Below are 24,305 nucleotides of genomic sequence, written 5' to 3'. Positions count from 1 at the left end.
GTCTCAGGTGTTAAAAGCATCTACTTATAACTTTATTTCCTTCCTTCCTAATGCGGTGCTAAACCATGTATGGAATGTAAGTGTAATGTAAACAGATTAGTGAATTCTCTCTCAATCTCTCTTACACACACACACACACACTCAGACACTCCATCCATCCATCCATCCATCCATCCATCCATCCATCCATCCATCATTTGTCTGTCTACTGTCTGTCTGTCTGTCTGTCTGTCTGTCTGTCTGTCTGTCTATCTATCTATCTATCTATCTATCTAATAACATCTGTAGGTAGAGGCATAGACATTTTCCTAGAAACCTCTTAATACTTCTCCTAGATACCATTCCCAAAGGTAAGTATGATTTTGATCTGTATCATAACAAATTAATTTTGTTTATAAAATTCATAGACAGAATCATACTGTATGTACTGTCTGATGTCTTATGTTTGCTTCATTCATAATTAAGTATGTGGTGTTCATTCATATTATAGACAGCGGCAGTTCATTCCTCTCACTGCTGTGAAGAACTCCCTGAGCCGGGCGGTGGTGGCGCACGCCTTTAATCCCAGCACTCGGGAGGCAGAGGCAGGCGAATCTCTGTGAGTTCGAGGCCAGCCTGGTCTACAAAGGGAGTTCCAGGACAGGTTCCAAAGCTACAGAGAAAACCCTGTCTCGAAAAACCAAAAACCAAAAAAAAAAAAAAACAAAAAACTCCCTGAAATTAAAATATCATACTTTACTTTTTTATTCTTAATGAACACAACTGAATGGCTTTTAGTTTTTTGTTATTAAGAAAAAACCTCTCAGGGCTGGGGAGTTTGTTCCACTGTTAAGAGCAGATATTGCTATCAGACAACTCACAAACTCCTGTACCTCCAGTTACAGGGACCATGACACTCTCTTTCAAGCTTCATGGACATGTGCATTCATGGGTACACACTGACACATATGCACAGAGTTAAAAATAATTTTAAAAAGAAGAAGCCCTCAGGAACCTTTCTTTGGTTGATATGTGCACTAGGTGATTGGTTGGTGGTGGTAGGGAAAGCATGCATTTAGATTCAGCTGGAAGGAACCACACTTCCATCAACAATACACATCAGCTGTAGACACTCTACGTCTCAGGGAAGAGGTTGTACTTCAGCCCTTTTGATTTTGGCCGTTCTTGTATGTATAAAGTGACGTTGCTGTGTTTTGTTTTGTTTCCCCAGCGTGCTATACTGATGAAAACATTCCACGTGGTAATTGCTGACCTACACAGCTTTTGTGATCTGTTCAAAGCTATTGTGTTTTGCTGTAATCAATCTGTACTTTACATATTGACTTATAGGTATTTTTTACATTCAGAATATAAATCTCTTCTGCTTATGTTTATCATAGGCACTTTTCCAGCTTCTCACTTCTTCCACTATTGGCTTTCGATGAATATAAGAGCCTAATAAAATAACTTCTTTTGTGGGTGTGTGTCTGGGTGTTTTGCCTGTATATTTTATGTATACCATATCACTTTCTGGTCATGGTCAAAACAAGAAGAGGTTCAATAGTCCCCTGGAACTGGAGCTTCTGATGCTTGCCTGCTGTCATGTAAGTGCTGAGAATTGAACTCTGGTCCCCTGGAAGAGCTCTTGGTGTTCTTAACCAATGAGCCATCACCTAAACACCAAAAATGTAGTATTTTCTTTATCTTTAAGATTATAATGCAATTACACAATTTCTGCACTACAAACCTTCCCATATACCCCTTCTTATATTAATTTTTAAGAAAGCCTCATTTATTAATTTTTTATTAATTAAATTTATTCATTTATTTTACATCCTGACCACAGTTTCCCTCCCTTTTTTCTCTCCCCTTTCCTTTCCCACCTCCCCTCTGCATGCCTCAACCCACTCCTCCTCTGTTTCTGTTCAGAAAGGGGTGTCCCATGGGTGTTAACAAAACATGGCATATCAAGTTGAGGTAGTACTAAGCTCCTCCCCTCATGCTAAGGCTTGGTAAGGCAACCCAGTATGAGGAGTTGGTTCCCAAAAGCCTGCTGAAGCGTCAGGGACAGGCTCTGAGACCAAGCTACGTAACTTCATACATAGACAGAGGGCCTAGGTTGGTCCCATGTGGACTCCTTAGCTGTCAGTCCAGTGACTGTGAGCTCCTATGAGTCCAGGTTAGTTGTCTCTGTGGGTTCCCTTGCGATGACCTTGACAACCCCACACCCCGGCTCACATAATTCTTCCTTTCTCTCTTCAACAGGTTTCCTGGAGCTCAGTCTAGCACTTGGCTGTGGATCTCTGTATCTGTTTCCAGAAGTCACTGGATGAAGGTTCTCTAATGAATGACAATTAGGGACAATTAGGGTAGTCACTGATATGTTTGCAGGAGATGGCCAGTTCCGTCTACCTATCCACTATTGCTAGAAGTCTTAGCTGGGGTCATTCTTGTAGATTTGTGGGAGTTTCCCTTGCACCAGGTTTCTACCTGCCCTCCAAATGCCCCCCATCAAGACATTTCTTTCATTACTCTCCTCTTCTATCCTGTGCCCAATCCAATTCCTCACATTTACATCCCCACCCACCCCCAGTTTACCCAGGAGATCTATTTCCCCTTCCCAGGAAAATCTGTGCGTCCCTCTGTGGACCTTCTTTGTTATATAGATTCTCTGGGTCTGTGGGTTGTAGCACGGTTATCCTATACACAACAGCTAATGTCCGCTTACAAGTGAGTACACACCATGTTTGTCTTTCTGAGTCTGGGTTACCTCACTCAGAATGATCTTTTCTAGCTCCACCCATTTGCCAGCAAATTTCATGATGTCATTGTTCTTAACAGCCGAGTAGTACTCCATTGTGCAAAGGTACCACATTTTCTTTATTCATTCTTTGGTTGAGGGACATCTAGGTTGTTTCCAGGTTCTGGGTACTATGAATAATGAGCTTAGCTGAGCAAGTGTCCTTGTGGTGTGATGGGACACCCTTAAAGGAGAGTCTGTTCATTTAGAAGCTATGGCTGGCTCAGAACTTAGAACCCTGACATGAAGAAGGAAGACTGTAAAAACTCTGAGCTCTATGGGGCTCCTGGAGAACGAGTCACCTTTTTTCCATCAGGGGTAAAATGTGGATCCCTGATCTGGGTTGACCAAGAGTAGAAATGGGCTTTCCTAAGCGCATTGCAGGCACAGCCTAACTGGTGTGGGATAATTGTCTGTATTCTGCCAATCATGTTTTAAATAAATGCTGATTGGCCAGGCAGGAAGTATAGGTGGGAAAACCAGACAGGAAGTAGAGGTGGAGCAAAGAGAGCAGGATTCTGGGAAGCAGGAAGCTCCCTCCTGCAGTCCTGTCCAGATCATGGAAGAAGTGAGATGTGACCTGCCACGCTGAGAAAGGTACCAAGCCATGTGGCTAACACAGATATGAATAATGGGCTATATAAGTTATAAGAGCTAATACGAGGCCTGAGCTAATGGGCCAATCAGTTTTATAACTTATGGAAAGGTGTGTGATTTTCTTTGGGGATTACCAGCTGTGGGAACTAGGCAGGATAAAAACCCCAACAAGCAGGCCGTCATGTTACACCTAACCTTTAGTCCAAGGTGCGCAGCCTCACTGTTAGGCTAAGAGCACAGAATTTTCCATCTTGCCAACATCTGTGACTTAGGTCTCTTGATGTTCACAAGGTGGGACACATTTCAAGAGGTTAAGTACCAAATTCTTCTCAGAACACGCCACCTTCTAGTACTGAAATGACTAAAAGGTTGCATGATGGTTGTATAAACGCTCAGTCACAATGGTAAGCTCCCAATGGATACAGCAAGCGTGCCTGTTAAATGATTGCCACTGACCATCTCTGGGCTTTCACATCTTCCAGGACTGCCAGCCTTGTTCAGGGCTACCTCCCTCTTCCCACTCTTACCGGACATCCACTTTACCCCCATAGCTGCAGAATCATTCTCTGTGACAGGTTAGATTGCCATAGTGTGTTTGAGAGCACTGTGGCTCTTTTCTGCTGCCTCCACAACTGCTTCATCCCAGGCTTTGCCTCCTCTGTGTGTTATTCTGAGTCAGCTTGCTGCAGGTGCAATCACTTTGCTTCTGACTTTGAGTTGCATCTTCCCGACTTGTCACTTAAAACAGTATTTTATTATTATCTAACTTTTATTCCCTCATACATTACATACTGACCACAATCTCCCCTCTCTCCCCTTCTCCCAGTCCCTACCCTCACATTTCCTCTCCCCTAGATCAATTCTTCCTTTTTCCCTTCAAAACAGATAAATGAATGAATAAACAAACAAACAAACAAATAAATAAATAAATAGAAAGAAATGAGTGGGCCTCCTAGGGATAGCCAACAAACATGGCCTAACAATTTGCAATAAGACAAAGAACAAATCCTCACATCATGCCTAGATGTGGTAACCCAGTAAGAAGGTAAAGGGTCCCAAGCATAGGTAAAACAGAGTCACCCCCCGCCCCAACACTCCCACTGTTGGTGAGAACACCAAGCTACACATAAAGTATATGCAGAGGACTTAGCTTCAACGGCTATGGGGTCTGTTTGTAGTTTCAGTTTCTCTGAGTCCCTGTGAGCCCTGTTTAGTTGACTCTATGGCCTGTGATTTTCTGGTGTCCTTGACATCTCTGGCCCCTACAATCCTTCCTCCTCCTCTTCTGCAAAGCTCCCTGGCTCCACCTAGTGTACGACTGTGAGTCTCCATGTCTGCTCCCATCAATTGGGTGAGGCACTGTAGGTGACAGGACTTTTCTGTCCTGCTAAGCAGTTCCCAAATAACCACATTAATTATAAATGCTTGACTGAAATCTTAGACTTGTTTTTTCAGCTAGCTCTTATAACTTAAATTAATTCGTTTCTATTAATTGTTGTGATTTCCCGAGGTGTGTTCACCTCACCCATGTACTGCCTGCCCATTCTGTTTGCTCTGTGTCTCATGGTGTTTCCTCGAGATTCCTCAGACTCTGTCCTTCTTCTTAGTGTTCACTCTGCCCCCAAATCCTGACTAGCCACCAGTCAGTCAGCTCTTATTACCAATTAGAGTAATACATGTTCACAGTGAATGAAAGGATTATTCCACAGCATTTTCCCATCTTTTTGTCTAATTAAAAAGGAGGGTTTTAACTTTAACATAATAAAGCTATATATATCAAAAACAGTTATCAAGTAAGGATTGTAGTTATAATATCCAGTCCATATAGTTATCCTCCTGGATATGGTAAGTAGACAAGATTGCCGGGCAAAAAATTGGAATCTTGGGGGTGGGGTGGGATGGGGGTAGGGGGAGATGGGGAGAGAAAAGTGAGAAGGGGAGGATGGGGGAACTTGGGGAAACGGGATGATTGGGATAAAGGAAGGGTGGATAGGAGAGCAGGGAAGCACATATCTTAATTAAGGGAGCCATCTTAGGGTTGGCAAGAGACTTGAACCTAGAGGGGCTCCCAGGTGCCCAGGGCGTTGTCCCCAGTTAGTTCCTTGGGCAACTGAGGATAGGGAACCTGAAATGGCCCTATCCTATAGCCATACTGATGAATATCTTGCATATCACCATAGAACCTTCATCTGGCGATGGATGGAGATAGAGACAGAGTCCCACATTGGAGCACCGGACTGAGCTCCCAAGGTCCCAATGAGGAGCAGAAGGAGGGAGAACATGAGCAAGGAAGTCAGGACCGTGAGGGGTGCGCCCACCCACTGAGACAGTGGAGCTGATCTATTGGGAGCTCACCAAGACCAGCTGGACTGGGACTGAAAAAGCATGGGATAAAACCGGACTCTCTGAACATGGCGGACAATGAGGGCTGATGAGAAGCCAAGGACAATGGCACTGGGTTTTGATCCTACTTCATGTTCTGGCTTTGTGGGAGCCTAGCCAGTTTGGATGCTCACCTTCCTAGACCTGGATGGAGGGGGGAGGACCTTGGACTTTCCACAGGGCAGGGAACCCTGACTGCTCTTGGGACTGGAGAGGGAGGGGGAGAGGAGTGGGGGGAGGGAGAGAGAAGGGGGAGGAGGGGGAGGGAAATGGGAGGCTGGGAGGCGGCGGAAATTTTTTTTTCAATAAAAAAAAAATGGTGATCCTGCCTCCAGGAAACCTCAGAATGAGACTGACACTGAGAGCTGTCTCTTCCATTTTATATTCCTCTCTAATTCTGGGATTAAGGGTATGCTATTGTGGCTACTGGGATTAAATGTGTGTGTCATTGCTGCCTGGCCTTATGGTTGACCAGTGTGGCTGTTTTACTTTTCTGATCTTCAGGCAAATTTTATTTATTAAAATACAAATGAAATGCCACTATGACTAACCTGTATTTCTTATCCTAAATAACTTACAATAACTAGAACTTTACAGAACCTTTTAATAAGAGATGTTTAGGTATAATACCTAAAGAATAAAACATATATAGTATAGCAACAATAACCTTAAATTTATATCAGTGTGCAAAAATCCATACCAATGTAAAATATTTGAGACAAGTGGTTGTTAAAAAGTAGATTCAACAATCCACTCTTTTATCTTATCATTTCTATACTATATTCCCCCTTTTTCCTTTAGAAAAAGATCTTTAAATTTAACTCTTTTGTTTAGCTCTTTTCGGATGATGACCAATAACTTATTACCAACTCCCCTTAAATTATAAAAACATCCATAAACCACCTTTTGGGAATGTGGGCATTGTTTTTTCTGGACTGCCTCCTGTTTGTTGTCTTGGGGTGCTGATATCTTTGAAGGACCCTGAGAAAATTCAGGATAATGGTTAAATCTTGGTTGGAGTAATTTGTGAGGCTGGACCATCTCAGCCTTGAAGCTGTTCTGGATGCAGAACTCCAAGGAAACAACAACAGAGGCATTTGGAGACGCTGGATCACCTGGGCCATTTGTTTTCATTGGTGTCTGGTGCCCTTCTCTGAAAACACATAAGATTTTAAAGGCAACATAAATTTCTGCATTAATACAAATGTAGACTGTGTTGTGTACAAGTTAGCCAAAGATGATTTTTTGTTTTATATCTGAGAAGGTAAAATATTCATTACATGTCTTGTAGTTTTTCTAGGTTTGTCTGTAGCTAGGATTTTCAGGGGGCCATCCCCGATCAGACCTGATCCATAGCAACTGGAATGAATTCACAGTCTCTCATTTCCTGTGGAAATAAAAACATAACCTTGCCCCCAAAGTAACACATCTTTTGACTTCTATTTAGAAGTTAAGACATTTTAAAAATATATAGATTGATTTAATCCAGCACTTTTCATAATCCAATGTGTTTTAGCAACTGTCATTCCTTCATCAGCAATCAGAAAATCAGACAACATAGCAACATACAGGAGCCAGACTCTCCATATGTTTTCCATCTTTGAGTGGCTTTCCCCCCTTTATATTAACCTATTCCTTCTTTAAAGCTTTATTATTTTTAAACTATTATTTATTTATTTATTTATTTTGCATACAATATTCTGTCTGTGTGTATGTCTGCGGGCCAGAAGAGGGCACCAGACCTCATTACACACGGTTGTGAGCCACCATGTGGTTGCTGGGAATTGAACTCAGGACCTTTGGAAGAGCAGGCAATGCTCTTAACCGCTGAGCCATACCATTTCTCTTTTCTCACTCAAGCCTATGAACATTTTAAGTACACTGTAGCCCATTCACAGGCATTTTTTTCTTCCATCTGGATCTGTCTTTAATACATTACTGCAATCTTTTCTGTATGAATGAACAAAACTTAAACCTATCATGCAGCTTAGTTTATGGTGTGTTGGCAAGGTTCACTCTGGTGGTGCTTGTGCTGGTGGTTCAAGCCCAAAGGCAGCAGCTGGAAGACACACCTTTGTATTGCAGTTGGCATGAGAGACATGAGACTAGGAAACCCCATTTGGCCCTGTTTTTGTGTGTTTAGGACTGTTTTAAAGCTTTCTCAGGTCTTATGTGAATGTAGGTTCCCCACATTGGGTGCCATATGCAGGCAGACTTTTCTGTTCTGCCAACCAGTTTGCAGGCCCAAGACAGTTTCTTTATTAATCAATGGTATTTACAACATGCAGAGGGAAATCCCACACCACCAAATGACCACACAGAGATGGAATATTAATCACAAATGCTCAGTTGGTAGCTTATGCTTGTTTCCTAACTAGCTCTTACAGCTTAAACAACTTATTTCTATGCTGTCCTGAGGCCCGTTTATCTCATCTTTGTACTTCCCGTCTTGCTTGCTCTGCAGCTCATGGTGTCTCCTTGGGACTCCTGAGACACTGCCCTTCTTTTGTCCATCATTTTCTCTGTCCCAAAATTCCTGCTTAGCCATTGGCCAGTCAGCTGGCCAACTAGACTAATACATATTCACGCTGAACGAAAGGATCATTCTACAGCAAGGCATTAATTTATGAGTAGAGCAGAACATCGTAAGGAATCATTTAATTAACTTTTCCCCCTGATCATGTTTGGTTTTATTCTGGGTCTTTGAGCTATCCTACCCCTGGTTCTTGGCCATTCAGGCAGTGTCAGACATGGGCTCTCTCTAGTGGAGTAGGCCACAAGTTGGACCAGTTCAGTCATGGGTTGGCCCACTCCACAAGTTCTGTGCCAATATTGCACCAGTACATCTTGTAGGCAGGACTAATTGTAGGTCTAAGGTTTTGTGCTCTATTGATGTTCCAGTCCCACTGCCAGGTGCCTTGCCTCTACAGAAGATGTCCATTTCTGGTTCCATATCCCCCACTCCTAGCAGACTTTGCTAGAGACACTCATAGATTCCAGGGAATTTCCACTGCACTGGTTTCTATATCAACTCCCAGATGCTCCTCATTTCCAGTCATCTCTCCTCAGTACTTTTTCACTCCACTTCTCCCACCTCCTGCCTAATCCCTCCCAATTCCATCCCCACCCACTAGCAGTCTACCTGCAAAATCTATTTTCCCTTCTCAGGGAGATCCATGTGTTCCCCTCCTGTTCCCCAGCTCTTCTTGTTACTGGGTCTGTGGATTGTAGTATGATTGTCCTTTACTTTACAACTAATATACACTTCTAAGTGGATACATTCCATGCTTGTCTTTCTGGGTTTGGGTTGCCTCACTCAGGATGAGGTAACCCATGTACTTGCCCGGAAATTTCATGATGCCATTGTTTTTACTTTTTTTTTATTTTCGAGACAGGGTTTCTTTGTAGTTTTTGGTGCCTGTCCTGGAACTAGCTCTTGTAGACCAGGCTGGCCTCTAACTCACAAAGATCCTCCTGCCTCTGCCTCCCGAGTGCTGGGATTAAAGGCGTGTGCCACCACCGCCCGGCCTGATGCCATTGTTTTTAACAGCTGAGTAATATTCTTTTATGTAAATGTACCACATTTAAAAAAATATCTTCTTTGGTTGAGGGTCATCTAGGTTGTTTCCAGTTTCTGGCTATTATGAATAGAGAAGCAGTGAGCATGGTTGGGCAGGTGTCCTTGCTGTAGGATGGAGCATTCTTTGGTTATATGTCCAAGAGTGGTACAGCTGAGTCTCGAGGTATATTGATTCCCAATTTTCTAAGGAACTGCCATATTGATTTCCATAGCCTGACTTGTCACTCTGAACAGGTAGCTGGAGACTTCAAGATTTTGATTTATGATCATGACTTTGATAGTGATATGAACTTGGTGGACAAACCATATGTTCTTACATAAAAATGGTTTCTAATACCATGCTGGTGCTTCTCCAGACATGTAGTATGGAAGATAAAGACAGCAGAAATGAGTTTATCAGAGACCTATAATCACGATCCACCTGTAGTTAAGCAAAGTTCATTTTGGGGAAACCTTTGTATAAAGGGAGACTGGTTAGTAGCAGTTTGTTGAAAGGCTTATGCACTCTAGTGTTTGAGGACACAAGACACTGAAGTTTTAATCTGAACTGGGTCTCATCAGAAGGCCGGATGCCTTAACCATCGTGGAAAACTGGTGAGGAACTGAAAGACTTTCGAGCTCACTCTAGCTAGGGAGATGTGTTGGCCATATCGTGTTGTTCTTCACGACCTTTCCTGTCTGTGCTTCAGCATGGTTCCAGACACGATTCCTAAGTGGTCTTGATTTTGTTTATGGGAACTCTGTTCTTGAATGCTGGAGATATAGCTCAGTAGTAGAAAATTCACCTAAAGGGAGAGGCTCTAAGTTTGACTCCCAATGCCACAAGAATAGTGATGATAGAGGTCTGCTCATTCCTTTATTTTGCATCATTTTTTAATAACCTTATTTTCCAAGGAATCCAACTTTATAAATTTATTGATGTAGTTCAATAGGCATCCCCTACAATGCAGAGGTCAGTAGTGATAGCTCTTTTTAATTAATGATATTATTTTGACTCTGTCAGGCTCAAAGGGTCTAATAGACATTGATAAATATGTTTTGATTGGTTGCCTAAGATTATAGGTGAAAAATTGGCAAAAACCCTAACAAAACAATAAAAAAAACAAACACAAACAATCAAGCCCCCAAAAAAACTGGAACAAGAATTCAGGTGCTTTGCTGCAGAATTTTAAAAACAACACTTACCAATTTCTTTCTTATAATTAAACATTTTGCCCCCTGAGTTTTGGAGCATGCTTTTAACTAGAATATAGGATAGTGAAAAGTATAAAGAACATGGAAGAGATGTAAGGATCAAGAACATTTATGTCCTCACTTCTTCATCCCCACAACATTGATCGACTATGCTCTCACACCCTGACTGCATATCATTATTTGAAATGACTCATTCTGGAAAAATATCAAGGAGGCAATCCACTGTGTGCCACTTTTAGTGACTGTCTTCATTAAGACACCAGAGGGCGATCTCCTACTGAAATATCACACACACTACCAGGAAATCCATCTCAAGACGCTTACTGTGTAGCAAGGAATGTAATTTAGTAAAATCATGTTTGTGTACTTCAAATTGTTGCTTTTCAAGAGAAACACGTTTTGAAACTTAAGTAACTAGTATGATATTCCTGCTATTTCAGTTGCCATTGGAAACATGAAAACTATGATCCTTCAAAAAAAAAAATAACAAGTTGCTCATTTATGCAGAGAGAAAATTGTTGAAAAATTTAGGGAGATGCTGAACAAACTGTGGTTGCCAAAAATAAGTCAGGCAATATTGCAGGTCATGTTTAGTTATAGAAAAAAAAGCAATATACTGTTACGAAAATAACGACCAATTCAATAACTCTTACTGACACCCCACCACCCTCTCCTCTGCCCAGACTGAGTGATTTTTAAACGCAGTTTGTATTTTATCAATCCTACCATAAGTTACATATTTTAGACCAGTGAGGTTTTCCTCTCCTCCCCCTTCTCCTTTTTTCTTCTTCTTTAGGCCCTTTGTGACCATCTGTCATTCTCTAGCCCAGGTTAGCCTGGACATTACATTGTAGCCCAGGCTAGTCTTAAACTTATCATGATCCTCCTGCATAAGCCTTGCAATGGCTGGCTTACAGATGTGAGCCATCTTATCTGACAGAATGTTTTCCTCAAACTGACAACCATGGGAGTGGGGATGTAGCTTGATTGCCACAGTGCTTGTCTGGTGTGCATGAAGCCCCGGGTTCAATCTCCAATAACACATAAACTAGGCATGATGTGGCATACTCCTGTAACCCCAGCACCTGGGAGGTGGAGGTGTGGGGGAGCAGATGTTCAAGGTCGTCCTTGGGTACATGGCTGGTTCAAGCCAGCCTGGTCTAGATTAGACCTTCCTTTAAACAATAACAACAACAAAAGGCAAAATAGTACTACTACTTTAAAAAATGAAAACAAAATAATTTCTTAGGATTATCTAATACCAAGCTATTGTTTCTTTAAGTTTTAACCTTTGTTATCATCTTTGTTATTCAATGTATCTAGGAAGAGGTGTCCATTGTACTTGATTCTCATGTCCCTGGAGTTGCACTTAATGTATCAGACCAACTCCTTTATCAGAAAGAAATATATTTTATTTTATTTCAGTGTACCATGTACTCAAAGTGTGATCTACAAATTTTAAGATCCTATGAATAAAAATTTCAAAGCACATCTGTTATTATGAAAGCACCATCTATCTTTTAACAAGAGTTGTAGGCATATTATAACATGGTGAAGTTTTGAAGTTTGATGAGAAGCGAGTTTTGGAAATACTTTTCCTTTTTTCTTTTCTTTCATTTTTTTTTTAAGATACACATATATGTACACAAGTGTTTGATTGATGTTTTATATTGATCATGTATGCACTTTCTGGCAGAGACTATAGAGGGTGTTGGAGCTTTCTGAGCTGGAGGTATAGGATGCTGTGGATCATGTGAGTGTTGGGAACTGAACTCAGTTCTCTATAAGAGCTGGGAGCCCTCTTAACTGCTGAGTCATCTCTCCAGCCTCTTGCGATCTTGTTATTTTTTTTGGATTCTAATTCCATGAAGTCATTAGTCATGTATCTTTGTTCTATGCATTTCTGGCTAACTTTAATTAAGATTGGAAAATTGATATAATTTGAATATTATTTCTTGGCAGGGCTACTTCCCATGTGCTCCACTTATTTAATGGTAACTTGTATCTCTTCTTTGACATTATCAACTCTTGAAAACCATTACCTTTGTGTAGTAATTTGTTTGTGGGTTTACAAGGTGATGACATGATAATCCTAGCATTTCTTCTTTTATTAACAGAGATTAAGGAGGTTTTCCTTATCTTTTTATTACATTTGAAATAAAATCCATATAGAACTTGTAAGCCAAATAAATCCATGATATTCTAAATTTGATCACATCTCTTCTTCCTCTCTCTCTTCCTCTCTCTTCTTTTTCTTCTTCCTATCTTCTTCCTCTTCCTCCTCCTCCTCTTCCTCCTCTTCCTCCTCCTCCTCCTCCTTCTTCTTCTTCCTCCTCCTCCTCCTCCTTCTTCTTCTTCCTCCTCCTCCTATTCCTCCTCCTCCTCCTCCTCCTTCTTCTTCTTTCTCCTCTCTCTCTCTCTCCTACTCTCTCTCTCCCTTGTTCTTGAGACAGAGTTTTTCTGTGTAACCCTGGCTGTCCTGGAACTCTCTTTGTAGATCAGGCTGGCGTCAAACTCACAGAGATCCACTTGCTTCTGCCTCTGGAATGCTGGGATTAAGGGTATTCACCACCACCCATGGGCTTCCCCCAGCTCTTTAAATCTCATAAAATATGAGACAAAGACAGGCTAGATAGCTGGAGCTTAAATAGTATTTCAAACTAGAAAGAAAGCACAGCATGGGGCATGTTAGAACTCTGTGTACCGGGCTCTCACATACAATTTAGTAGTAGTCAATGAAGCCTTCTTTAAAACTTTATATAACTTTTTTTTTTGCTTATTTTCGGAGACTAGCCCCTCTCTTCACTCCCAATCTTTTCTCATTTTCTTCATCCTTGTACATTGGTCAATTTTCTTTTCTTAACTTTTATTGATCCTTTGTGGATGTCACATCATGAATTCTGATCCTACTTATTTCCTCGTCCCCTTGCATCTGTCCTCTGCTCTTGCAACCTCCCCCAAAACAAAATCAAATTGAGAAGAAAAACCAGAAAATAAATCAAACAAAGAACCAAAGCAAAGAGTAAAAACAGAAACAAAAGCAACAACAACAACAACAACAAAAAAGAAGACTCTTATCGGGGAGGCTGAGTGTGGCCCCTTGAGTCACACAGTGTACACTTTATTCCATACAGCTTAACCTGTAAAAGTGTTCATTGCTGTGAGCCATTGATTTGGTTTGAGACCTCTGGTTTCTGCTATGCCAATGGTAATGGGCTCTCATTGGGTCTCCTCTTGGATAGCCTGTTGTCCTGTGTCATGGAAATCCTGCTGTTTTGGATCTGTAGGTTCATCCCCTTTACATGCTCCAACAGTTTATAGATTTGGTGGATGCTGGGGTAGGCCAACACAGCCCTGGTTCTGGGCCTGGGTGCTGGCTGGGTTGGTCAGCTTGCTAGCTTTCCCTCATCTTCACTACTCGGGGGAGCTCTCGTGCACTTCCCAGGGTAGCTCACCCAATGCAGCCTACAGCAAGGAGCTGGGCCACTTCTGCTCTTGGGCCCTCAGATCCAGGTCCCTTTCACTCATATCACTAGGGTCAGCTCTACTGTTTTGCCCAGGCAAGGTTAAGGGCCCTTCCCAACAGCAGGGTCAACTCTAGTGTGTGGCTCAGACAAGAAGTGTCTTATTTGGTTGTGCGTTGCAGCGGGGAGGGTCAGGCTAGCTCTCTTATTCTTGTGACCCCAGGGCCAGCTCTTTCACCTGTCACAGGTGATAATGGGAGGGGGACATCTTTCCCTCACCCTTGCTATCACATGGCAGATGAGGTAAACTCCCCTGTTCTCATGCCCTTGGGGATGTCTCACCTGTGTCCCCGACCATGCTGAAGAATCGTCCTCCACTCTTAAGTCAAGAGTTGTCTGCAGATAGTGCTAGTAGCTTTATCAATTAAATATATTCCAATTTGTTAGTGAAAAAGTTGAGGGTAGAGAATAGCAGGATTTCTCAAAGTTACAAACTAGTAAGCGACAAAGTCAACATTGATCAAACCCGTGTCCCAGAGCTGAATTCAGAAGTAATAACAACAACCATTCTGATCTTGTCTCCTTGGTTAATATCTAATATTTCAGTATTGAACTCATTAATAATATTCATAGTTAAAATTGGTCTATTATTGTGCTAAGATAGTCAATACAATTAGTGGGTTATGACGTATATCTTGGATATTTTTTATCACTTGAAAACTATGCCAAACAAATTCCATTCAGTCGTGTTTTAAATAAATGCTGATTGGTCAAGGAAAAAGTATAGGTTGGTCAACCAGACAGGAAGTAGAGGCAGGGCGATTAGAACAGGAGAATTCTAAGAAGGAGGAAGCCCATTCCTCCAGAGTCTGTCCAGACACCAAAGAAGGAAGATGTGACCTACCCCACTGAAAGGTACTGAGCCATGTGGCTAACATAGATAAGAATCATGGGTTAATATAAGCTAGGAGAGCTAATAAGAAGTGTAAACTAATGGGCCAATCAGTTTATAATCTTATGGAGATCTCTGTGTGATTTTCTTTGGGGGCTTTCTGGCTGTGGGAATTGAGTAGGACATAAACCCCAACAAGCAGGCCCCAATGTTACATTAAGTTCTATATATAAACTATCAGTTTATGAGTAAGGGATGCTCTCATTCTAAGAAACAGCAAGAATGGGTTAAGTTCCTGCACCATATACAATTTTTGTGGTCCTCAGGTAAGGTTAAGGTTTAAATAGACGTCAAGAGGAGCATCTCTGTCCTGTCCTGGTTAAGTTTTGCAGTCCCATTTATCACTAAGTCAGTGTTATCTTAGATCACATTTCTCACAAAAGGTGGTCTTCCAAGTTGTTAGAACTATGCGAAATCTTTTCCCAGAAGACAAGAGAGCCAACATGAGTCAAATCACAGTGTAAAAGACCTTTTCTGGTGATGGTTGAAGCAGAGATGTTCTACAGAGAGGAACTTCTGCAGAAATCTAGGCAGAGATATTAGTGTTCCAGAGCCACACAAGGACTTGGAGGCAGGATGGAGTTCACAGAGTTTGATATGGCGACTTAAATAGCTACACATGCCACTGCAAAGAAAACTCCAAATTTTATAAAACAAATCAATTGTTTTATTTTTGATATTTTGTTGTGGGCACAATGCCTAGCAGTGAACTTACAAAGCCTGTGGGAAACAAATCATTTTTGTAAACATTTGGATTCTGTATGGCATTTTATATATGTGTAGAATGTACTTTGATCATCTTTTACTTTTAGTGACTTTTCTTATTCCTCACCCTACTTTATTTTCTTGTTTTTTTTTCTACTCCTAAATTCCACAATGAGAGATACTTGTCCTTGTAAGCCTAGCTTGTTTTGCTTAACATGGTAATCTCTAGTTCTTCCTGATGAACTGGTTCGGTAATAGGCTATGCTACAATAACACAAGTCTGCAGATCTATCTGGAAGGCAACTTCAAGTCTTTTTAAACTTATTGCTGATCTAGGCCTCATTATTCAAATCTAAATTCTTCATGCCATTCACTGAGGCAGCTGAATGAAATTACAAGATAGGTTTTTATTTAAAGTGAACCAAAATTAATTTTAGTTTAGGTTTGACATTCAATTTGCTCTATATTTTATTCTTTTACCTCTTCATTCAGTATTCACTAATACAATGGTAGATAACAAACATTTGGAAGTGAAGGAAAATATATAGAAATACTCATTCTTCCATTGAACTAAGGGCTGTCTTCTTTTGAATGTGGAATGGACTTTTATCTTTTTGCTGGATTTTCATAAAAGCATTTCCTGTTTGTTATCTCCATTGACAGTATTAATAAGTGCACCTCAAAATATGATGGTCAGTAGATAACTGAACTAAATGTTCTAGTTTTCCTCAAACCAAGGATTTACTGTTACTAGAAAAATGTATGAAGTGATAATTTTATAATGTATGGCTTATCCATGAGCTCCTACCTGTGAACCAGTGTTTAGATACCCTCACGGTTTTCTTCATGATGTAAAAGCTCTTCAGCCAAATAAACCAATGACTGACTGTAACTAAAATGAATCATCACTCAGCAAATACCTGTTGAATGCTTATTTTGTACAAGATATAATTTTGATCAATGTGAAAATAGATCTTAAGATTTTCACTTGCTCAGGAAGATAATTTAGAAAACATCCAAACACAATCTATATGTCTAAACATCATGAGAGGGAATATGATGACAGTGGATGTCACCAAAGCAAGCGTTCCTCTGGACATTTTTTTTTAATCCTCCTATGCCTGAAGATTTTCACCTAAGAATGAAGACAGAGAATTATTTTAAGGACTAAGAGAGTAACATGAATGTGATTCATAAGAAATGCTTAGTAAAATTACTTTTTCTATCGAGATAAAAATATTTCAGTGTGACAGAAGCTCACTAAGAGGTGTCCATGGACATTCAGAGATGGGAACACTCCTTTGCAAGTGTTTACATGTTATGTTATTGTGAGGGAATGAAACCTAAAGGAAAGATTCACGATAAGCACAATATTTATACTCCAGTAAAGCAGAGTTCAAATTTCAGTTGTGTCTTTCTTCGAGTGTCCTTGCCAATTTACTGACATTCTCTGTGAAGGGTTCCTCTTGTATAAATGGAGGTAATTGGAAGTGCCTCATACAGAGCTTGACACATGTAAGGTTTCCCACACAACGTTATATGAGTGATTATGAGTATTATGAATGAAACAAAGCTTGAATCAGGGCCTCAAAATTCCAGAGTGGTTTTTCTTTCAAATCTCGATGTACGAGACGTTGAGTGACAGCGACATCCTCACAGCTCTTGTGTTTTTCAGTTCCCACTTTTACTTAACTTTATTAGCATTGAGGAGTCTTATTGTGAGCCTTTTAAGAAAGAAATGGAATAAAGTTCTCGATTCTTAGCTGTTATTTGAATAAGCAGCTCCTTAGAAACAAACAAACAAAGCAAAACAAAACAAAACAAAAAAAAACCCAAATAAAACCCTTAGTTTTTTACTTTTTTCTGCTTAAAGTTGGAGATCGTTAATTGTTATCTCTGTCCATGTTCAAATACGAAGAATGTCACATTACCTGGGAGGGAGGGCCCTTGGGTTATTGTAAAGCTAGAAGGTTATGATGTATAGTTTAAGCTAATCAAGGGAGCCTTGCAGTCAGGATGTGGAGTCACTCCCTGTGGTGAGGTTGTTAAATGGCCAGGAATGAGACATGTCTATAATTAGAGAAGGATTAGGTGTTAGTGATCTCAGCGATCAGGGAGCCTGTGCCCGGTGCGCTGGTCACGCTGGCTATTTCCTCCATCAGTCAAAGTCAGAAACAACATAATGAGGGACAGCCTAGCAAATTCCACGGAGCTGAAACTATCTATTAAAAAAATAACTCAAGTTTCTGAAGAATGGCATTGGAAACGACACACGCTAGGAGCAAAACACAAAGATAATGCAGCAAAGCAGCAGGAGGAAAGGTAGGGCAAGAAAAAGAATTCCCGAGAATTGCCACGAGTAGCAAATGAAAGAGTCTATTAACACAACTTTTCTTTAACAATTCTCTTTTTGGAAAATAGGAGAGTCAAAAAAAAAGTGCAAAAGGTCATTATGCTTTTCTGGAAAATATATTTGTTAAAAGCATAGAAAATTGTTGTAACCTAGTGTGAGCAGCAAGGCCAGCAGATTGGGTCTCTTCTTAATGCTCATCTTTCTTCTTCTTTTCTTTACAGAGGAAAGCATCAAAGTACAGGGTTATAATATGATTACTATCTATCACCAAAACATCATTAATAAAAATGCATTCGATACATTAAAACATTTCTATTCTGTCTTACTTGGTTCTCACTTCTTAATGAAGTAGTGAAATACTGTATTTTATATTTGAGTAAATTAAATATCATGAAGGAGTGTCTATCCTTGAATCAGTTGCCTCCAGGGCTGTGCTTCTAATAAATACATATAATATGCTTTTCTGAGATCTCATCTTTACTATAGCAATGCAGGCAGGTTCTATAGTATTGTAGCAGAATCTTAGAAACTGGTTTTACAAAATTATTTAAGGAGCTGGAGGGATGGATCAGTGGTTAAGAGCATCTGCTGACCTGAGTTCCGTTCCCAGCACCCACACCATGGGGCTTACAGCCTCCTGTAACTCCAGTTGTAGGGGAACTGATGCTTCCACCAGGCATTCATGCATGTGCATGCCTCCTCCCCACAAAGTAATTTGACCACCTACCTACTTGGGCCTATAGAAAATTAAAAGCAGATTGAAAGTCTTCATTTTGTACCTGTAGTTTGGCTGAAGGCACAGAGATAAATTATTGTCTTAATCTTTCTTCCTCAGTCACAGTGAATTTCAGAACAAACCCTCCCAAGACAGATTATCCTTTCAGATGAGGACAATGATCTCTGAAGGCAAGGTTGCATGCTCAGTGATGAAGAGCTCAATAACTTAACAATTTCAGAACAGCTGGCGCAGACACAATGCTCATGCATCAATAATAGGTGAGACAATGATAATGGGTCAATGATAGACAAGACCATACCTGCTAGGGTAACTTGCCTACCTCTTGCCTTCTGTTTAAAACTAAACCTCATGTCAGCACCATAAAGATGAACTTGGAGTCACTAGAACTCTTTATTTGTTCTTCCCAATGTGGCCATGTTCAGTAACTCCTCTTTCTGTTTTTCTCTATGACTTTTTTTTTTTAAGCTGGCATCTGGGGACCAGTGGGTGAGTCTAGATAATTGAGGCTACTAGAGCCTAGACTTTGGCCCTAAAAGCTCCAGTAACAGTGTCTTAGTTAGGGTTTCTATTGCTGTGAAGAGACATTATGACCACAGCAACTCTTACAAAGAAAAACATTTAACTGGGGCTCGCTTACAGTTTTAGAGGTTCAATCCACTATCATCATGGTGGGATGCATGGTGGCATTCAGGTAGACGTGGTGCTGGTTACATCTTGATCAGAGGCAACAGGAAGTGGACTGTGACACTGAGTGCAGTTTAAGCAAAAGAGACCTCAAAGCCTATCTGGACATTGACATACTTCCTTAAATAAGACCACACCTACTTCAACAAGGCCACCCCTCTCATTAATGTCAATTCCTATGAGCGTATGGGGGCCAATTGCATTTAAACTTCCACACACAGCATCATGCCTGTGCTTCTTCCAGTAAGCTAGGTTGTAAATTCTAAATACATTTATATACATTTATTTGCTTATATTTGTGGAAATTAAAAAAAATGTTTAAAAAATGCCCTGTAAGGATTGAGTTCACCTAGAACTAAGGTATCAGGGAAGTAGAGGGACAGCTGAGGACATGAGCTTCCTGCTTCTGACACAGTAACCTCCTTAAGGACTTTTGTTCTGAGATCCCTACTGAGGGGGAACCAAGATTCTTGATTTCACCACAGGAAAAAAACCAATCTGGATGCTGCATCCATCCAACACATCCTTGGAGTTTATTGGGGAGCTAGTTCAGCAGAGAGAACAACTCAGGAGAAGGATAAGGCAGAGTGTGGGTTTGAGACCCCCAAGAGAGCTAATTATCTGTAAGCTAAGTAAGCAGTGGTATATTTGACTTTGGTGGCTCTCAAGTGACTTCTCAGGGAGCTGCAGAGGAAGGCTTTCTTTTCCAGTAAATGAGATAATAAAGTGACTTCTGGTGTTCTTTGGATGGCATGACACCTGATCAAGTAACCTTATGTCATTTGGATTGTGTGTGCACATGTGTGTGTGTATGTGTGTGCGTGTGTGTGGATAGGTGTGTATGTATGTGGATACCAGAGGTCAATATCAGGTAGACTCCTTCTGGCACTCTGTTTTATTTTCAAATTGAATTTATTCTTTGGCAGTTTCATATACATATGCCATACACCCTCACATCTCCCGTTCTTGTGGGTGTCCAGTCCTCCCATCGGCATCAATTCGTTTTCCCTATGTCACACTTTCATTTTGTTATTATTTTGAGGTAGGCTAACCCACTGAACTTAGAACGGACAGATTAGCTACACTGGAGGGTTAGTGAGTTTGTACGATGTTTAGGTCTCCCCACGTCCTACATGAGGATTACACATGTGTGTTGACACACTGACTTTTCTGTGTGGCAGGCACGCTTGCTGACTAAGCCATCTCCCCAGTGCGTTCCAATGTTTTTACTGTAAGCAAAAACTTAGAGTGTTTGTGATATTCCCAGAGAGTAGCTGGGAAAGCAGTAAGGTCACACTCAAAGGTCAGGTAAGCTTAACCTTTAAGCATGGTTCATTGCTGTTTTAGAATTCTTCTTTGAAGTATCTCCAAATAAATTGACTGTTATCTCTATGCAGATGGCCTTCATAGAAAATGTTACTCTTGCTAGAACTCTCGACTCAACTGATCAGCGATGTCAAAGAGACTCCCAGGTAAGGGGCTCCTTTTAAAGATTTCTATCATTATCAATACTTTTTTTTATTAAATAATCTCTTGTTTACAATTTAAAAATTTGTGTTTCTAATAAACCAGAGTTCATATACATCAAGCAGCACAAAATTGATAAAGGTGTTTTGTCCTTGGAATTGGAGCCTTTCACAGGTGTTAAATTAATTGGAGAACGGTTTACCTCCTGAACTGGGCACCTGTAGCCAGGGAAGCCGGCTAACTCAGGCTAATATTTGTAACTATTTGCTGAATCCATGTACACTAGCTTCACATTTTACCCAGAAAAATATAGTTTTTTTCTGATTTATTTGCATATTTTTGGTTATTGTTTATGACTATGATCTTATGTTCCTGTTGATTATTATTTTTTAAATCCTGATTCCTCAGACTGCCAAAAGAATTTGAAAAAAAAAGCCTCCTTTGAGACTTTTTGACTGAAAAATCCTGTGTTTTGGCAGTGGAATTGCCAGTTCTACAGGATTCTGTGTAAGGAAAAGAGATCCAGAGTGAAGCCACAGAAAGTGTCTCTTCATGTCTCCTGAAACGGGAGTGGTTTCCTTTGGGTCGGTCTTAATGGTCATGTCAGACCATCTTAATCACCAATGCTATTGTTATTGGTCACCCCAATTCAATTTATTTCACAGTCCTGTTCCATCAGCAAGAAAAAACTTCAGTTTCAGACTAATTGGGCACAGGCAATGCTGTGAGTGACGATTTAACCAAAAATCAGTTTGTTTTTTGCATGTGTGACAAGTCAATACAATTCAATGAAAAAGAAAAGACATTATATTCTCTATGTGAATACTATGTCTCTCTCATATCAGACAGGACATTTCAAAAAATTTGGAGCTACTTTTTGTAGATTGTAAAGATTGATTAGAAATTATTCCAATGCTAAATCAACCTGAGAAGGTTTGTGTGTGTGCACACATACATACATATATATCATATACATAGATATGATACAACACACACACACACACACAAATATGTGATGTAGGCTTATGGCTCTTTATCAGACAAACTGTCAACAAACATTATAGAATTATCATTCCTGAGAGAACGTATTTGCTTGTTTGGCTGGAAGTTGAACCAGACATTACGAGAAGGCTACAAATATGGATTTATTTTGAAAAAAGAATAAACAGACAGTTGTGTGTTCCCTCAATATAATCATTTTAGTAAGGACCATGAAGAGAACAACTCAACAACCTCCCGAATGTATAAAAGGCAAAAATTCTGTGGTTAAGATGCTCCCAGTCATAGTATTTATGTCACCCAGAGCGCTGGTATTTTTAGATCTCCTCAGTTTCACTACCACCAATTTTATCAGATAATTTGGTTTACCTGTAGGTGGGAACATTATCTTCAAATTGTTTTACTGGGAAAGCAACAGTGAGTTTGTCTCAAGTTCATCTTCATGGATGCACAGCAGAGAAAGGATAGGCGTAGAGTTGCAGACAACTATACATGTTAGGATTGCAGGACCAGGGGAAATGTCGCGCATGCATTGTGAGAAGCAAAAGTGAAATGAAAGGCGCTCTCTCCAGCATACAAGAAGTGCCCCAGGGGGCTGGAGAGATGGCTCAGCGGTTAAGAGCACTGACTGCTCTTCCAGAGGACCAGGGTTCAGTTCCCAGCACCCGCATGGTAGCTCACAACTGTCTGAAGATCCAGTTCCAGGGGATCTGACACCTTCACACCAGTGCACATAAAATAAAGTAAATAAACAATAAGAAATATTAAAAAAAAAGAAGTGCCCCAGTACATCCTGGAAACTCGAACGTAGTCCATCCAGGAAATCAGTCATGACACACAGGTGGCTGTGACAGTTACACTTGGAACTTTCCAAAGTGTGCTGGGCTTTCTGAAGACTGAATCCTCTGTGAATGAGGAGGTCAGGACATCAAAATAATCTATCCTTCAAGACTTAAAGACAAACCATCAGCCTCTAATTTGTGATGTGTTAATTTGCAAAACTTGGCTGTTGGAAGCCTTTATATTTGTGTGGGTATAACATGGTCTCTGTCTAAAAAATTAGTCAAGCCGGGCGGTGGTGGCGCATGCCTTTAATCCCAGCACTTGGGAGGCAGAGGCAGACGGATCTCTGTGAGTTTGAGACCAGGCTGGTCTACAAGAGCTAGTTCCAGGACAGGCTCCAAAACCACAGAGAAACCCTGTCTCGAAAAAATAAAAATTAGTCAAAACTATGACACCAGGTAGAAAATAAATAATATAAATAGATGAAAACTTGGGAGAAATTTAATAAAAACAAGTGTAAGGCTGGCCGGTTTATTTGATATTTTTGTTGTTGTTGTTGTTGCCATTTTCAATATGTTAATTCTACCTACCTAATATTATGGGAGATCTTTCCATTTTCTGGTATTTTCTCCAAGTTCTTTCTTCGAAGATTTAAAGTTCTTGTCAGACAGGTCTTCCACCCATTTGGTTAGAGTTGCTCCAAGGTATTTTATGTTACTTGTGGCTATTATGAAAGGTGATGTTTCTCTGATTTCTTTCCCGTCTCATTTATCATCTATAAAGGAGAGTTACTGATTTTTTTGAGTTAGTCTTGTATCCTGCTACATTACTGAAAGAGTTTATGAATTGTAGAAGTTCCTTGGTAGAATTTTGGGGATTGCTTATTTAAACCATCAAATCATCAGCAAATAGTAAGAGTTTGACTTCATCTTTTCCAATTTGTATTTCCTTGATCACCTTTTGTTGTCTTATTGCTCTAGCTAGAATCTCAAGAACTATATTGAATAGATATGGAGAGAGTGGAAAACCTTGTCTTGTTCCTGATTTCAGTGGGATCACTGGGAGTTTATCTCCATTTAGTTTGATGTTGGCTGTTGGCTTGCTGTATACTGCCTTTATTATGTTTAGGTATGTTCCTTGTATCCCTGCTCTCTCCAAGATCTTTATCATGACAGGATGTTGTATTTTGTCAAAGGCTTTTTAAGCATCTAATGAGGTGAATGTTTGGTTTTTATTTTTCAGTTTATATGGTGGAGTACATTGACAGATCTTTTTATACTAATACTTAAATTTCATTTTATTTATTTCTTACATATTTGCTTGGGTTAAGGAGGAAGGAAGCACAATCATGCCCTGACTCAAGTGTGTAAGTCAGAGGCAACTTGAGGAAGTCTGTTCTCTCCTTCCACTGTGTAGGTTCTGGGGACTTAAGACAAGCTTGTAAAGAGTCATCTTGCCGCCCCTTAAATCTCATTTTTGAATGGACTTTAATCTTCAAGGCCTTCTTGACCCAAAAGGACCACTCTTCTGGTTGCCCTGGGATACGTGAGGCTCAACTTCCTACCAGTTAAACAAGACAAACACTATATATCCAAAATGTCTTTATTGGGATGGTTCCCTCTCATCT

Source organism: Chionomys nivalis, chromosome 8, assembly GCF_950005125.1.
Source record: "Chionomys nivalis chromosome 8, mChiNiv1.1, whole genome shotgun sequence".
NCBI lineage: Eukaryota > Metazoa > Chordata > Mammalia > Rodentia > Cricetidae > Chionomys > Chionomys nivalis.
Note: the sequence above shows the minus strand (reverse complement) of the source record.